Source organism: Protopterus annectens, chromosome 4.part1 (assembly GCF_019279795.1).
Source record: "Protopterus annectens isolate FY-2018-M chromosome 4.part1, PAN1.0, whole genome shotgun sequence".
Taxonomy (NCBI): domain Eukaryota; kingdom Metazoa; phylum Chordata; order Ceratodontiformes; family Protopteridae; genus Protopterus; species Protopterus annectens.
The window spans coordinates 882,007,865-882,025,293 of NC_056734.1; positions in this window are offsets into that span (position 1 = coordinate 882,007,865).

The following is a 17,429-nucleotide window of genomic DNA, read 5'->3' on the forward strand; positions in this document are numbered from 1 at the left end:
TATCAAGCAATGAGGAGTGGGAATCCTGGGGAATGGTGGGGGTTCTGTAACAAGTGACAATTTGCATTGTAGTCTCGCCCAGAGTTAGTTGCACTTGGATAATCTCAGATGCATTATGCTGAGCAACTAGTCTGGAGGTGTGGGTATCCTTAATGAATATGGACATACCTCCACCTTTAGTGGTTTGGTCAAAGTTAGGTGGCCGAAAGGTGTGGTATGAATTATAGCCTGGTAATGCAGGAGTGCTCTCTCGAGCCTTGAAACAGATCTCTGTCACTGCACAGATATTGATGTTCTCCATTTTAAGGAGTGTCTCGAGTGAGTGCATTTCGAGGTTTAGACTTCTAGCATTGAGTAGCATTACCCTCAGATTTTGTTTGCTTGTACCTGTTACGGTGGTGAATTTGTCATTTGAATCTTGCCTAAAACACCTGTGTTAATTGACAGCTGTGTGGCTTGGTGGTTTGATGCACTGGTCTGAAGGTGCAATGGTCCAGTGTTTAAAATAGGGTTGAGGTGTACTTTTTGAACATTATTAATATTTTTTCACGAACATATATCAATATAGTGCTATTTAGCTGAGTTTAGTGATGCTACATGTTGCCTTGCATTGTGTAAAAAATCTTTAAAGAAATGAAAAATTGGGAGATAGGAAAGAGCCATAGCTATCCATTTCTTATACAGCAATAAGTATGCACTTTAATAGATTTTTTTAGAAGTATTTGGACCGCCACCCCCCAGAGAGAGGGGTGAGGACCACATAAGTTTGTTGTCAAGCCAATTAGACCAAATTACTTGTCTAGTGAACATGTGTATGAAATGGAGAGCTACGTATGGGACAATATATATAGATTTTTTTTTGGGACAGGATCCCATTTTTTTTTTTAATTGAGAGTGAAATATTGGGCAAGGGACATAGGTATATGTGGGGAAGGTAAGTTTGGAACGTGAGGAAGCTTTTGCAAACAGACAAGACCACCAAGACAGCAGACATGTTTGGTGTGTGATACAACAGGGGGTGACCATCATGGGTAGGGAGGGTGTTGTGGAATCTCAGTCCCATGGATGGCAGACTCTGTAGCAGTGTGACTCAAGTGCTTACCCAGTGGACTGTCAGCACTGTACCTTCACTGCTCCTATGGGGGTAGTGGTTGATGACAGCATCCAGGCGAGGTTGACCACCAATATGGGCAGCATGCTCTCTATCTGGTGTTGGTGTGCACTTAGAGTTCAGTGCAGCAGCCCACACACCATGACTGGCAATTCATCACTGGTGACATAATCACCCCTCCACTCCCAGAGGTAGGACCACCCCCAGCCTGTTGGCAGAACTACCAGAAGGCCCAGGTAGTGCAGGGAGTGCCACCTGGCTGTGGCCCAGATGTGCTAGGCCCTGGTGCCACTGCCAGGGGAGCCAAGGTAGGTGGATCATCTGGAACCAGCCTACCTTGTCATGCTGTACTAAATTAAAAATACACATAAGGTAAAAATAAACATAACCAAACAAATGTTAGTGTTAACATAATGGAAGATAATAATGAATAATCAAAAGAAATAGAAAGGAATATAATGAGGAACACAATAATAAATAACGTAAATGAAAATATTTTAACAGCAAAACAATATGAAATCATACACAAGGCCAACATAAGAGGTAGTTACAAATAATATATTAATATAAAATCATAATAATAAATATAATTAATAAATTAAAGAAGAGAAGGGGTGGGGTGAGAGAGAGAAAAAAAGAACATTAGTAACTTCGCAGATATAATAACTACACAGACTACTACCTACTTCTACATATGTCAGAATTTTGTTGTGAGAACTGTGGCTGCTAATATTGTATAGATGATGTTGCATGTACATAGCTTTCAAACTGTTAGCATGAGACATTATGGGCCAAGCCCTACCAAATGTTGGTAGAAAGGCACAACTTAGGGAACATTTTTACATAGTGTGCTCATACATTTTTAGCCAGGAGTTCTGATAACAGATTTGCCATTAAATTGCATTCCAAGTAATGTCAGACATCTGCAGATCAAGGACCAGACAGATGGGGCAGTAGTCATTATATACTGCAAAAATCATGACAGTTAAGAAGTATGTTCATGTACATTAATTACACTAGACAAGTTGTCATTTCTCAGTTGGCTGCCATGGGATTAGAACCCACAACCCGTGACTACAGGAATAATGTGGACTTTATTTGAATATAATGAATTCTCAAGTCACCATCTCCTTTAAGACTTTTATTGCAACATTTTGTGTGAAATCGTACATTTACACACATGCATAGTTGTGGGTGTTATCAGATTGAAAAACAAAAGCAGGGACCACAAGAATAATGAGAAGTTTATTTGAAGACATTAGTTGTCAAACCATCTTCTCCTTTTACACTGTATTGCTTAATGTTACTTGACATCTTTCAATTACACACACGTATGGCTGTGTAGGACAGCTGTTAACTGTAAACCCTGTTCAATTACTGAGTGCTATTTACAGCATATTTTGGGAAAAGTATCAGAACTGAAGCTTGACCCTTACTCTAGGCATTGCGCTACATTTATTTCTGACATTTATTGCTGCATTCTTTATTCAATTGCATGTAACAATTGACTGGTGTCAGATTGCAACACAACCGGTGAAGACAAGAACAGTGAACACTTTATTTGAAACATTAGTTATCAAAGCGCCATCACCTTTTAAAAGTTGTATTTATTAATTTATTTATTACATTTGTTGACAGAGTATGTCCAACCGGGTCAGAGGCCCCGTTTTCAGTGGAGACCCGGGGAGAAAAGCTTCACACTAATATAGTACAATATGCAAAACATAGTAACAGTAAACATTAGTACAATAGTAATTATTTTACAGCATCTAGAAACAGTACAGACCAAGGTCTCTTTAACTAGTGGAGTCCCAGGGGGAAAACACAGTAGTACAAACAAACAAGTACCAGTAAATATATACAGTTAGTAGAACTGTACCATTATAGTTGCAGGAACAACCCAAGAGCAGTAAATATAATGCAATCAGTAAGACTGTACAAGAGAAAGCAGTAGATAGTATATAAGTTAAAGTTTACAAAAGGGATGTTAAACGGTCTGGTTATAAAGGTAGCTAAGGGTGGGAGAGTAGATTAACCTGGGGAGAGGAAGCAGTTATTGATTAATGTTGTTTCAGCTCTGGCAAGTAGAGCATGGATAGCTGTCTAGGATGTCTGTTAACGCACACATATACCCTGTTAATATGCTGTACTACATATGTTACTGTTGTATATATATTTTTTTCCTATTTGTTATTGTTATTGTAGTTGCATGTGTTTGTTTATGTCTTGGAGCTTATCTCCCCGGGCCTCTACTGAAAATGGACATATATCCAGTTAGACTACCCCAGTCAACAAATGTAAAATAAAAATAAATAAATAATTTATTGAGTGCAACCGACAGCATATTTCAGACAATTAGCAGACCAGAGCAGTAACTCTTAAGATGGGTAGATCCTAACATTAACTGATGTTTGGAAGCTATACTACATAGTACAGCATGCGTATTTGTTTTAACTTACTTTAATATTTCAGGTAGGCAGTGACACATTAATAAAGATGTAAGATGTCCCAGGTATGTCATACTTGACTGTTAAGACTGCAAACTCTGTAATTAATTTATTGTATAATTATGTTATGCATTAAGGTATTCCTTTGATGTTTTCCTATTTACCACAAGATTGCCTCATCCTGGCAAGGCGCCCTGCATGGGAGTGGACGTTGTGAGCCCTCTCTTCTGTAGCTGTGGTAAGAGAAACAAACCATTATGCACACCAGTTTTGCATGGATTCAGCTTGTATATTTCTGAATTACTGGCAAACATATTTACATATCTGTGGGGTTTGCTCAGGCCTAGCCTCTTGGACTCAGGTGTCCAAGGTTCCCCTCTTCCTATGCTTCCTTTGTCTCAGGTCATCGCAGTGGTGATGACAGTGTTCACTAGTGTGGGGGATACAAGTGGCACTGGTAAGCTCCCTGGCCAAACAATCCCAGGCATCAGACCTACACTCTGAGCCCTGGTAGTCACCCTGCAGCAGCTGGGGCTCATACGTCTTAACCAGGAGTCCAACAAAAATTCTCGACTCCTGCACTCTCCACTTCTGCACATGAAAGTACACTCCTTCACCAGCAGCACCAGGCATATCCACAACCAAGAGAAGGCTGTAAAGTATTATGTGAAATTCCCACCTAGTGACCTTTAAATAGGCTGCATTCTCCCCCTTGCACATCATGCTGTAACTTTCCAAAATGTGCCTCACCGCTTAGAATTGGGTAAACTTGCCCAAACCATGTGCCATTTAACAATATGCAAACTGGAATAGACCATTGATCATGTTTAAGTGTTGCTTACATGTGCAGCTTTTCCAAATATAACATTTTTTAAATTTTAAATGAAACCAGAGTTTCAGTCACCTGACACATTTTAACAGCAATACATAAAACAGTATGACTGCTCAGGACTCAAACCTGGGACCTCCTACACTATAGGTCATGACTCAACCTATCTAACCACTGGGATAGTGAATGGGACTTGTATATACATATACTACAAAGGTGCCTATACGCATAGCGCAGCTGTGCTGCATGGTTTTGCATCTTGCTAAGCACCACAACACTACAACAATTGACTACATCTGGCTTCTATTTTTAGATGTGTAACAGATGTATGCTGTGTATGTATATATATATATATATATATATATATATATATATATATATATATATATAAAATATATATATAATATATGTGTGTGTGTGTGTGTGTACAGCTCAGCACTCCTAAGGAATGCACTGTACCATGCAAACAAGCACATGAAAAAAAATGAATTACAATTGAATACATCCAGTTTCTATTTTTAGATGTGCAGCAGATGTCTACTTTATATGTGAGCAAAGATAAGCATAACAGCTCCATGAGCTGCACTGTGCAAACAAGCACATAAAAGTAAAATAAATAAATAAATTGCAATTTCATGTAGTAAAATCTGTTGTTCACCTTTCGGTCCAGGTTAACAGGCTGAAAGGTATTGTGCTGTGCTTACCAACTGTCCATGGTTGTTCTGGACAGTCCACAGGTATGGGACACACTCTACACTGTTGCTTACATGGATTCAATATCCATGTTACCATGATCAACCTCAGCAGTGTGCCATAATTAATTTGTGTGGCATGCTGCCAAGGAGAAACTGTGGCCGTGTACATGAGTACATTCCATGTAAGCTCTTCACAGAATCTATGCAGATTTTATGGAATCTCTACTAATGCTTAATTCTTGCATCACACCTATGCTTTCTACAGAATTACTAGCAAGTCAGAAAGTCATTACTTTTAGCTAGTATATAAAAATTAGAACACAAAACATGAAATGAAAGAAAGAAAAAAAAATGATGTGTGTGGTCATCACGTACATTATAAGTGAAAGTTCTGAAAGGAACTGTGAAAATGTACTTATTTATGAGTGCTGTCAAATGATAGAGATGTTACTTAGTGTTGTGTAAAAGTATACATCTCCCTAACTTCTGTGAGCCTGCCTTTACTATGGTTTGAGAAGCAGTGATGCATGCAGTCAAAGTAAATGTCTGCATTTGTTACACAGGTGGAATCCATAGAATCAGTAGTCAGCGCACCAGTAAATCTAGAACTGTTACTTAGCATTGTGTAATAGTATGTATCTCCCTAACTTCAATAGATGTAATTTAGATTTAGAGATTTACAGGTGCAGTGAGTACTGCTTCTATGGATTCCACTTGTGCAACAAATGCAGATATTTACTTTGACTGTATACATCACTGCTTTTCAAAACATAGCAAAAGGAGGGTCTCAGAAGTTTGAAGATGCATGCTTTTACACAATGCTAAGTAACTGCTCTGGCATTTGTCAGCAGCCATAAATAAATAATTACATATTCACACTTTCTTACAGAAGTTTCAGTTCTAATGCACAAGGTGACCACTCACATATTTGTTTGTACATTTTCATTTTGTTTCCCATCATTCATCCTACTTGCTGATTTCTGGTCCTTTGTAGCTCTACTTGGGCTACATGTCAGGTGACTTATCCTCTTTCAAACTGCATAATTGTATTTACCCCTGCCCTTTTCACTTCCTATATATCCACTGGAAACACTCTTCGACTTCTTTATGTTTCCCCTCTCATGACACTCAGACACCTTCTTACATCTGTTTTTTTATAATAATTATAATTTTGGTTTTGTTGTCATTTGATTAACTATACTGTACTGTTGGAGATGTTCTTTGTTAAACTAAACATGCAGCAACAATGGAAAGGAAGCCAATGGACTACATGCATAAATCATTTTCTGAAATAAAAACAACTGGATAAGTATTAAGTACTTTTGTGTCTTCTACAATAAAGGAAACTTCCTCAGAACATTTAAACATATAAAACTTGAACCGTAAATAGAAACCAGTTCAAAACATGCATGTGATTTTTGCAATGAGAGCAATTAAGATGTTCTTGTTAGTACATCCCTTCTAAACTCTTATAGTAACCCCCACTTTCAAATATATATATATATATATATATATATATATATATATATATATATGTATATATGTATATCTGTTCCTGACATGTTTAATGTTATTGTACATACTGGAGCAAACTCAGATGGAAAATAAAATTTCATTGAAAAATCACACTTTGGAGAAGGCAGAAATATTGTTTTTAGTGTAGGCTCTATTTCTGCACTTTTTACATAATGATTATTATTTTATTTATTTTGTCAGGTTCATAGATTGACCCATTGGACTCAATGCTAGCCATAACATAGTTATACAAGAACATGAAAGCTGATAAAATAAATACTGTAATAAGCATCGGACATATTCTTACATTTAAAGGCAATAATTTTCTTCAATAACTATTTCACTACAGATATTAAAGAGACACTATACCAGCTGCAAATCCTGCTTCTTTCCTATGATTGAAAGATAAACGTTGTCACCCACGTCATTAATTACATCCCACTTTGTGATGTAATTAAAGATCATATGCACTCCCACTCACAGAATCACGTTTGTTTAAATTACTGTTAATTCCCATTTTCCTGTCTTATTTCTGTGCTCTGTATAATATAAAACTCTGTTTCTGGCTTGCGATTACAATAACTTATAGTAATAGTATAATTAATGCTGAACAGGATTGCTTGAAATAAATGACATTTTTTTTTTCCAGTTTAGTGTCACTGTCTTTTCCCTTTCTCTACCTTTCTGTTTCTCCTAACTAATTATTTAATTAATGGCTGAACTGTTTGGTAGACTGCATAGCAGGAGTGTAATATATTTCAGCATTCTGTGCCATTAATCTGACATTGTCATCCTTTCCTGATCACTTCTATCATTGCAGTCAATACAGTGCAGAGTTGACAAAGAATGATAAAAATAAAAGGTTTATGATATCATTGGTTTATATTTTAATGGCGGTTATGGCTCTGAAGTGTTGCAATATCCAGCAAATATTTAGACATGCATCACGTATTTAAACACGTTTTGTAGTAGTAGGGTTATTTCCCTGTACTCTTGCAAACTCTTCAGTGTTCATTCAAATGCAGTAATGAAAGCTGTTAAAAGTGTATACTAGTAGGGCTAGCCATCTGAGGGTGAAAACATAGTCCTTAGATGATTGTCAGCAGCAAAATTACACCACAACCACATGTCCATATGGTATACAAGTCTATGCTTGTTGCAGGCATACTGCCTTCAATGAGTAGTTGTTCCTGTGTGTAGAACAGCGCCACCATCTGGTGGAGTGCCATTTCTGTTTCACTTTTCATTTCACTCTGAACTCACACTACCGTGCTTAAAGAAGTTCCACTTCAATAAATTGAAAAGTCATTATTTTATATAGCAAATTTTTTCCAGAAACATTACATTTATCCACAGCCAGATCTGATCTAAGCAGTTTTCACAAAATAAGAAACAAAATAAGACTCACCCAGATGTGTAGACACACACACACACACACACACACACACACACACACACACACACACACACACACACACACACACACACACACATAAAAACTGCTAACACCATAACTCAAATGCCAGACAAAAATATTTACTTTAAAAATAAAGGACAAACAATATTCAAAAATCCTTGCAAGACATTTGATAAGAATGTATTTTTGCCAGTTTGCTATAGATTTTATGCAGGTCAAACTGTTATCTGTAAACTTTTTCCATAATTCTTGCCGCTACTTTTCATTTGTTTTAAAAGTCTTACAAATCCATAAACAATGTGAAGGGTATACAGTATAGTGTGGAAATTAAGAGAACTGTGAAAGAACCATTAGAAAACATATAGCATTTAAAATAATTTCATTTTAAGTGTTCTAGTTCTTCCCTATCCATGCATGAATTATTAAAATTTAAATATTTCAAAAGGCAATCAATGCTTTGAAAAATTCAAGGTGGAAGAGTGAACCAGTGCCATATGTATCAGGAAGTTATTTCACAACTCTCTACCGATGCTATATGTATCAGAAAGTTATTTCACAACTCTCTACTGGTGCCATATGCATCAGTAAGTTATTTTAAAACTCTTTACTGGTGCCATATGTATCAGCAAGTTATTGTACAACTCTCTACCAGTGCCATATGTATTATTACGTTATTTCACAACTCTCTACCGGTGACATATGTATCAGTAAGTTATTTTACAACTCTACTGGTACCATATGCATCAGTAAGTTATTTCACAACTCTCTACCGATGCCATATGCATCAGTTAGTTATTTCACAACTCTCTACCGATGCCATATGCATCAGTAAGTTATTTCACAACTCTCTACCGATGCCATATGCATCAGTAAGTTATTTCACAACTCTCTACCGATGCCATATGTATCAGTAAGTTATTTCACAACTCTCTTTTGCTTGTACATAAGTATAGTCACTGACCCCTAAGATAGTGCAATAGAGCAATTTTAATATGTGTGTGTGTGTGTGTGTGTGTGTGTGTGTGTGTGTGTGTGTGTGTGTGTGTGTGTGTGTGTCTGTTGGTCTGTTTATATGCTGGACATCAATAGACATGCTCTTTGATGATTAAGGTTTTGTTGAAAGAGAATTCACCTCAGAATGTGGCTTATTCTCTACTTTGTCAAAACCTGTATTTCTGAAACAGCAGCAAGAACTTGGAACAGTGTGTGTAAGGAAATTATTCCTTAGCACTGTTATTGCGAGTTAGTACACAATACATTCAGAGATCTAGGATCTGCAGTATAGGTGGGCTGCCCCTTGTAAAAACACCTTTGTTATTTTGTAATTCAGCTGATGGTATGGGATTTTGCTTTTTTATCAGAATTAATTTGAGTAGAACATTCAACACTGTTTCAGCATAAGCCCATATCTCTCTCACCCATACACACACACACACACACACACACACACACACACACACACACACACACACACACACACACACACACATAAACATCTTGTATATGGGAAAAGATGCCATATACCTTTGGTAGTATATTTTGCATGGAAAATGTAGAAATTCCCAGTAAAATGGGTAAAGGAACTAGTATTTGAAGCATTCACACAGCAATTGACTGAACTAATCAGTTGTATTGGTTTGAAAATTAAGACACCGATTGCCTGTTTTGTAAAAGCACAAACACGTACACACAAGCAAACATTATTCCACCATATTTTATATAGATTAATCATTTAAATAACTCACATCAGATCTAAGAGTAGAGACTTTTTAGGGAACAAAGTGTACCAGACAAAATACATGAGGACAGAACACTAAACTGTTTTAGCTAAAATCCTCATTATCTTAAATTTTCAAGATTGCCCATAATTTTGGCTCTGAATGCTTAAACTAATCAAAAACAAAAACACCATCATCTTGAAAATGACTTGTGATCTAAAATGTCTGAAAAGACATTGCTGACTGCACAAAAAATGAAGGAATATTAGTCTGACAGACAAATACTAGTAGCACATATTCATATATTAAGATGTATATTCAAACTGCTGTATAAATAGTGATGTTTGTGCCTACTTGGGTCATAGCTGTTCTTATCATGTTAAGTGTTACACATTTCTTTGATGTCATACTATATAAATGATCACTTATTCTTCCATGATGAATGGATGACAGAACGAACTAAAATGAAGCACACACTGAGACTCAGACTTGTAATTAGGGGTATTTGAGAAGTATGTGGCAGCAAAAAGCTGCCACTTTGCAATCTTACAGTGCACATAAAAGCTGAAACTACTCCCTTCCAAACCTCATTTCACCTGACCCTTTGCAGCTGGAGTATTAAGAAAAGTCACCGTATGGCTGGTCCAGCATAGATGGAATTACTATATGAAGAGAGGGCTATGCCAAGAAGTAATAGCCATCTGTAGCTCAAAAATATCTTTAAAAGCATGCACACTCCTGATCCTTATAGAAAAATTTTAATTAAAGCTGAAGTTTTGCTGGATCCCAAAACTCAATGTATTAGCATTTTCTTAAAAAAGCTGCCAGGTTTGTGCCTGTGCCAGGAAAGGTCAAGAAACACAGTAACATGGATTGAGCTATATGTGAAACTAATTAGCTGGTCAGGCAAATAATGATTGGTTGTGGCAGAAAAAAATTATCTTTTAAACAAAGAACTTCAGTAGAATGGACATTTGATGCCAATAGGCTCCCCTTAATGGAGGCTCTGGGGATGTCATGAGGTACCTTCCTTGAGTCCTTGATGGTAAGCCACATTTTTAGTAGATTAAATACTTTCCTGTGAAACATTTTTTTTTATTTCAGTCTAAAATCCAAAACAATACTGACATGTCAATCAAAATAACTCCAAATTACAGTACAATACATATGGAAGGGCATACTGTAGAAAAGACCTACACAGGACGTTTTATAATCATAAAGGTTAAGAAAACTCCCAGTTCTGGAAATGTGGAAGTATTTTATAGGTTTATTATACAACATCAAGATAGTCACTGAATTTTTGAAAATGTCAAACAAAAATAGTCTCAGCAGTTTCTAACATTTATTGTACACCACAAAATATAACTTTGCAGATTGTTAAAACTTCTTGCTTTCTCAGGGGTCCATTTGAGTAAATACATCTTTGAAATTCTATAGCCTAACCTTAGTGAAAGAGATGTCTAAGCTACAACATAAGTAAAGTAAAATAATCTTACATTTTGAAAAAGCCTGACAAGCTTTCTTTGACTAGAGGTCCACCAGTCACAGTGTATCTATGTCACTTGCATAACCTAGCGTGCAAAACAACATAATAAATTGAAAAAGAAAATGCAGGTCTGGCACCCACAATACAGAGACAAGGAAAGCTACTAATATATACTGAAACACTGGTTCACAGATAAAGTGCAACAACTAGTAACAGCAAATTGTAGATTTAAAGTGTTTCTACCTAATTGCAAAACACCATTTCTTTGAAGAACCAGCTAGAGTTTATGATAAATGTTCAGAGGTTTACACTTATATCCAGGGACACCATTGAAAACCTTAGCCTCCTCACTCAATACTTGTGGTAGATAATATTGTCCCCAGTTGTATAAATGTTTCCTACACATCCCAAGGGAATATTTATTGTCACCTTTCTAGTCATCTAGGCTGATTTTAAAGTGTGCCAGATAAGCACTAATATTTGAAATGTAAAGAAAGCCTGTTCCAGAGAGAGAGGATTTGAGAAAATGTTTTAATGTATCTATGGTACCTACCATATAGTGCAGCTATTATTATTAATTATGTTATATTTTATATATATATATTTATATATATATATATATATATATATATATATATATATATATAGCATTTTGTTTTTCAATTTGTATATCTCATGCATCTATCTATGCATCCCCCAGCTGAGATCAGTGGGATCAGTGCTTTAATCTGGGTAGTAAATTCAACATAAATAAATGAATAAATGTTAAGATAAAAAGTGAATTTATAGTTTTGTAATGTGACCTGGCAGATTTCATGACTGTAAACTTTTAAATCACAGTAGGTTTGACAGCTACTGCTGGGAAAACATATATGAGGATAATAAAGGGTTCATATGAATCCGTCGACAGCCGAAGCATCGACACTTACCTCATCGACACCAAAGCATCGACCGTTCAGAACATCGACAATCCAGGTAAGCAATTTTCCCCCTTACAGGACCCATGGTAGCACTTAGGACCCATGGTAGCGACTGTTGAGAATTTGCGTTGTCCATAGCGTCGCACTAGCGAAACAAGTGCTACCATGGGTCCTGTAAGGGGGAAAATCGCTTACCTGGATTGTCGATGTTCTGAACGGTCGATGCTTTGGTGTCGATGAGGTAAGCGTCGATGTTTCAGCTGTCGACGGATTCATATGAACCCGGATAATAAAACAATGACCTACCTTAAGTTAATATTTGGCATAATGGTTAAGGTGTTTATCTTCCAAGCATAAGATGAAGAGTTTGTTTCTAACCCTTAAGGAAATTATCAAAGTTTAAAATGGTCCACAAGACCTGCTAACCTAATATTTATCTTTAAGCTATTGGGCTGCAGTGTATCATATGACTGTAGACTGTTTTACTTAACTTGTTTAATTCCATTGCATAAAGTGGGATATTACCAACACTCACACTAAACAACATGAAACTTTTTTTCTAGTTAATCACTAATTCCCAAGATATTTCATCCCCTCAGTAACTAACTAACTAACTTACTAGATAATTAAATAGATGTATTGCAGTTATGCCACTGCTGTATGAAATTCCATTTTGAGACAATCGCTCCTAGGAACTAAAGTCATTTCTACAAGAAAATGTTCCAAACTTCAGTATAATTTTGCAGTTGTTTCTCCAATGTTAGTCGAAATGAAATATTAAGATATGGCCAAGGATTATGATAATTTTCTAGTCAATCAGCTCATAAATTTGTTCTAACTTATAAGGAGCTGCCAAGAGTCACTTTTCCACAACTGAACATAAAGCTTTTTTCCCCATACATCTGTGTAAGGGAAAACAGGTTTTTGCTAATGACATTTATTCATCTGTACAAGGTTACAGACTTAAGAAGCTAATTTTGTCAGTGTAGTGCTGTTTTGCTCTAAATAAATATAAGTTCTACATTTTTTTCATTTCATAATGAAATATAAACTGAATTTACATCAGCTTCATGAAATACATATTTAAGCAGAAATGACATAATCAATGCCATTAATCAGCTACTGAAAAAAATGAAGGAAAACACTAAAGAACTGAAAAATGTGTTTAACCCCGTTACGCACCAATCTTGCACTGATGCACACACACACACACACACACACACACACACACACCAATACACTTATTTCACTCTCATACACATTCAGAAGCATGCATTAATTCAATAACCTCTCATCAACAGTGGCACTTACTTTACTCAGTTAATCTTTCAAACACACAAGCAGGCATGCTGATATAAAATACACACACTTGCAACCTTTAGTTCATCTATCTAACACACAGTCTCTCTCTCACACACACACACACACACACACACACACACACACACACACACACACACACACACACACACACACACACTTGGCATTTGCCAACCTATTACTCATATGCATAGATCATTTCATTCCATTACCTCCTTCTCAAACATGACATGCTTCATACTCCAGTGTCCCACTAACGAGCATGTAAACACACTTGTAATTGTAATGGAAATCTTTGCAAGAGTCTGATGATCACCTCTTCATCAAAAACATAATTCACTTTTATACTTATGTTATTTATCATTTTTGCTACATCATATTGTTCTGAGGTGTCTGATTTCCAGAGCTTAATACTATATAATGTTTACTTTGGAGAGGTAATTATGGAAAGCTGCAATCCAAATTTGCCCTCAGTTCAGTTGCAGATAGTACTTCAATCAACATTTCATTCAGCACTTTGGAAGGCTTAAGTGCTGTTGCCCAGTGAAAGATCAGTCATATCATAGTTTTTAGCCAGCAGCTTGAGGGGGTAATTGTTTGTGTGTAGTTCAATATTTGTAGGTGAGATGTATTGTGCTTAACTACTATTTATTTTTTTATTCGTTAGTTTGTTTAATTGTTTATTTATTTATTTTCTGCAAGTTCTCAGCTCTTGGGGGGAAGAGTATGACGTGCTTTTTGAAAAGTGATGCTGATTGTACTCCCTGTGTGAAATAGCAACCTCAAACTGGGAATAATAAAATAAAGTGGGTGTGGAGAGTCCACACATGATGCTCTATTGTTTTAACTTGTGGCACATTTGCTTAATAACTATACAGCCATGAACTAATGTTATAGACATATGTGTAGTAAAGGTACCATTTAAAACTATGAGTTTATAGCAGTTTCAGGGACTCATTGTGGATACCTTTTTAAAATGTTAATAATCTTCTTATCTCTTAGTTCTCCAGGATTTTGCAGAATGGCCTGATTTTCCCCATATTTTTGCCTTGCCCTCATTAAACATTTGATTTTCTCATAAGTGACTGATGATTATAATCAATCAATAATGCCAGACATTAGGCTTTAATACTTCTTATCATTAAGAGAATGCATGTCGTTGCAAGGTTTGGTGTTCTACTACCTTTTGAAGTGAACTGGAGTAATATTTAAAAATTGTTCCTCAGTTTAGTCCTTTGTCACGCCATTAATTTTTGGCTTTGTCCAGAATTTAGGTGGGATATGTGTTTTTAGTAAAGGCTGGTCTTGCATTCCACTAATTAGTTTAGCAGCATCTGCGGCAGATTTAATATATTTTCCTAATAAACAAGATAATTCCATCAGCTGGTTTTCCAGTGATTGCCAAGGAGCCAAAACAACTAAAGCTTTGGACAATTCAGTTCAGGGTTTCTTTGTGATAGGAACAAGAGGGAAAATTGTATGAATATCATAATATCTTCAAAAAATTAAATGTAACATACCAGATACTGTTTGAATCCTATCATAAATCTGTCAGGTAACTGTGCTGCTGGTATTTGTCACCAAATATGTGTGTTTAGGCCCTGTCATGTGCTTCTTGCAGTAAATAATTTGCTTTTACTATAGAAAGGCAACACAAATCTGTTATCAGCAGGATTCCAAGATGGTGGTCATCTGAGAAGCACCCTTTCCATGTAGTTCTCAACCTTATATAGTACATTTCTGTACTAGCCAACAAATCAGCAGCTACAAACAACAGAAAGAGAAGTAAAAACTGCAAGGAACCTTGTTTTATATCAATAACCCTCAAAAAGTAGTGTTTAACATCATTTTAAGAGGCCTGAAAGCTTCAGCACCTCAACAGCAGACAGCAACCATGAGGGAAACAAGTAATCAGAGCCGTGGTGAAAAAATGCCTAAGAAGAAGAAGACATGGATACTCAAACCTCCAAAACCAAGCTATTAGCAATTGCTTCCCAAGAAAAGGATGTTACACCTAAAAGGCAAAAAACTTCTAAAGCACAACAACAACTAAATAAAGACTGCTCTAAACAGAAGGCTGAAAATAGCATTAGCATGGAGGACCTGAAGAGTGACCTTTTACCTCTACAATCCTCTGTCCAGGGTTTCTCAGACCAGCTCTGTACATTTGGTGGCACTCTAAAACTACTAAAATCAGAAGTGAAGACTAAAGATAAGGCCCTAGCGGACATACAAGCAAAATTATTAGACTTAAAAGCGAAGAGCAGAAGAAATAATCTGATTATAAGAGGATTACCAGAAAAGTATGAGCAAAATAAACTGATACCAACACTAAAGCAAGTTTTCATTTCATTAATGCACACAAGAGAGTCTCCATCTGAATATATTATTGAAAGAGTGCACCGAGCTCTATACAAAAGTCAAACTAATTCAAGCCCCAGATCAATCTATGTGAAGCTCCTCAACTATCAAGACATTCAGGATATTTTATCCGCCTACAAAAAACATAAGCACTTTAACTGGAACACATATTCTATCTCCATTTCCCAAGATCTCCCTATAGAAATAAAGGAAAGGCACCACAAGCTATCTCCATACTGTGCAGACCTAATTAAAAGGAAGATTAAATTTCAAATAAGATTCCCTAATACAGTCTCCTTTTTTCAGAATGAAATAAAATACACAATAGCCTTGCCAAAGGAAGCTAACCTGATCTTTCAAAAATGTTTTGGAAAACTACCTGAGGCTTATAAATAAATAAATACTGCTTCATTTTCTTTTTTACCAGAGCCATTGTACTCCTATTCCAGACCCGTCCTTCCGACCTGGACTCTAATAAACACCAAGTGTCACATCGCTATTTAATTTCTAATAAAAGAAAAAAGTTGCGCTCAATCCTAGACACCAGGTACGACTTGCTTGTAGTGATGTTCCCAGGGGGACCCTTAAGCGATGGCAAACAGTGTCCCCATTAGCTAATACACAGCAAGAAAGTTTGAGCATTTCCTGCACTTTCAGCCGGACTCAAACTGGCTCAAGATTGTTTTCTCTAAAACTCCTTTTCTCTCCTCACAGCCCAGAAGACTTTCCTAGCCCAAAACAAAGCACTCAAGATGCCACAGAACCAGCGAAACTCTGCAAGAAACTTTATTAAGGTGAGGAGAATAGCTGCGAGTCTTGGGTTCAGAGTCTTCTTCTTACAAATCAAGGCATTCCCTAATATGATCTGTCTCTCAGTCTAAGCTTACCTTAAAGAGAGTTGTTATGGGTTAAATAAATTAGACAGGTCAATGTCATCTCCTCTACCTAATTACATTTTTAGATAACAAAATGGGATGCTATCAACATTAGTCCTCAGGAAGCTATATTATAGTATGAGGATGCTACCGGGTCCCTGAAGTGGTGACAACCACCAATCTGATTAAGTTACTATACCACACTGATTTTTAGTGCCCCCTGTAGTGTAAGCCTGTGTTAGGAGACATAAGATGGTATTCTCTTTATATCCTTTCCATGCAAATAAAGTCTCTCCTAGCTAAGTCTGAGACATGCTGACAGATGTGCTAAAAAACAGTCTTTATCAAAGGAACGAGTATGGTGAGGTGTTGTTCTGGTGATCTGGAGCTCAAATTATGCATATACGACTCTGCATAAGGTCTCAGAAGAGCCAAATCTAACTACTTAAGGCTCTTAAACAGAGTTGCTTATCGATCAGAATGCTAGATGGCATTGCACTTTTCCCATGACCTTTAAGACTGTAGCAATGAAATATTCATGTAGAGATAGCAGGCAAGCCTACAGTGGGGCTCCATTAGAATAACAGATTGAAGATTCTGTTTCTATCTATCCCTATATGTTACGACTGCTGGAAACTTATTGTCCTCTGAGTTATCTGGGAATAGCAGTATATGAGTTTTCTGAACTTTATGCACCTCATAAGTCCGAGAGCTCATCTAGTTGGTGTTCTGAAT